General features: G+C 40.7%; 1 non-coding gene across 1 annotated transcript; it reads left to right on the plus strand.

The window, feature by feature from the left end:
* Positions 1 to 804: 804 nt before the first annotated feature.
* LOC122293126 lies at positions 805 to 911 on the plus strand. Its single transcript, XR_006237179.1, has one exon. It is a non-coding gene; the product is annotated as a small nucleolar RNA R71 (small nucleolar RNA).
* Positions 912 to 1,808: the final 897 nt, after the last annotated feature.

Consider the following 1,808-nt stretch of genomic DNA (forward strand, 5'->3'; position numbering starts at 1 on the left):
GCTGTAGGGGTGGACTTGCTCTCCTTCAATGGTGACCTCTCTATTTCTTTTCCACTCTTAAGTGTGATGGTCTTGCATTGTTCCTTTGGATTCACTTCAGTGTTGCTGGGAAAAGCTCCTCTTTGTTGGGCATTGATGGTAGTGGCTAGTTGCCCAATTTGCACTTCAATATTCTTTATAGCAGCTCCCATATTGCTACAATGAGTCTCAATGTTGTCCAACCGTGAATCAGTCTTTTTAAACCTTGCATTGGTCTCCTAAACAAAGGAAACCATGGCATCCTCAAGTGACATCTTCCTCTCGCTTGGTTGGCTATCAAATCCTGGAGGATGTTGAGGTTGCAACACATTCTTGGTATTTCCATATGAAAGATTCTCATGATTTCTAAGCCCTGGATGATAGTAATTTGGTATAGGATTACCAAGATAGTTGTAGTTCCGATTGTTGACATATTGAACTTGTTCTTGACTCGCCTCATTGCTTGGAACTATCATGCTTGTAGATGCTACATATTCTGTACTTTGTGGTATCCTTTGTGTTGTCAAGGCTGAAATCTGATGAGATAGAGTAGCTACTTGAGCTGAAAGGGCTGCTATCGGCTCCAAGTCATGAATTCCAGCAACCTTCTTAGCCAAAGTCCTCTCAGTTGGCCATTGATAGTTGTTTGAGGCCATTTCTTCCAAAAGTGCAGTAGCACCTTCAGCTGTCTTCGACATCAATGTTCCACCAGAAGCAGCATCAACTATAGTTCGAGTTTGCCCATTTAACCCATTATAGAACATCTGAACTTGCAACCAATCTGGCAATCCATGTTGTGGGCAACGTCGAACCAAGTCTTTATACCTCTCCCACGCTTCATAGAGTGACTCAAAATCACTTTGCTTGAACTGGCCAATCTCACTCCTGAGTTGGGCTATTTTTGTAGGAGGAAAGAATTTAGCAAGAAACCTCTCAGCCATGTCTTGCCAACTAACGATGCTTCCTGGTTGTAGAGATTGTAGCCAACCTCTAGCCTTGTCCCTCAAAGAGAAAGGAAACAATCTCAGTCTAATGGTGTCTTCAGTAACACCATTGATCTTCACAGTGTCGCAAATCTCCAAGAACATTGCCAAGTGAATATTGGGATCATCAAGTGGCGATCCACTGAATTGAGCCTGCTGCACCATGCTAATCAAAGCTGGTTTGAGCTCAAAGTTGTTGGCATTGATTGGCTGGCGCATTATACTCAAGTAATTTCCATTCACAACTGGCCGTACATAGTCCTTCAAGGTGCGTGATAGTACCTCACGATCTTCTTCAGCCATGGCTAGTATCTTATTTCTTCTTAGTGATCTAAGAGTTCTTTCAATCTCCGGATCAACAGGAATAATATCACGAGATCTAGCACGGCGCATCCAACGTAAAAAACACACCTGTAGAACAAATTAAAACAAAATTCTAAATTAAAACCAAGATTACTTTGTATCGATATTGACGAAAAGAATAAGAATAAACAAATCCCCGGCAACGGCGCCAAAAACTTGACCGGTGCAAAACTGCAAGTGCACAGCATCGTAGTTTTATAGTAAAGTAATAAGTAGAGTATCGTCCTCAGGGATTGGTACCTTACTCTTGCCAAATACCAAAATTATACTAATCTCAATTTTATCTAGAGGAATCGCTAAGGTTTTTGTAGTTGCAAATAAACTTAGATCAACTCAAAGAGAAATAAGCAAAGAAAATAAAACTGACTTTCAAAGATCAAATTCAATGGGGAAGAAAACTTCTAGGAAATCGATTTCACCTAATTCTTCACTATGCTTTTCTCA

Source organism: Carya illinoinensis, chromosome 13, assembly GCF_018687715.1.
Source record: "Carya illinoinensis cultivar Pawnee chromosome 13, C.illinoinensisPawnee_v1, whole genome shotgun sequence".
In the NCBI taxonomy this organism is placed as follows: domain Eukaryota; kingdom Viridiplantae; phylum Streptophyta; class Magnoliopsida; order Fagales; family Juglandaceae; genus Carya; species Carya illinoinensis.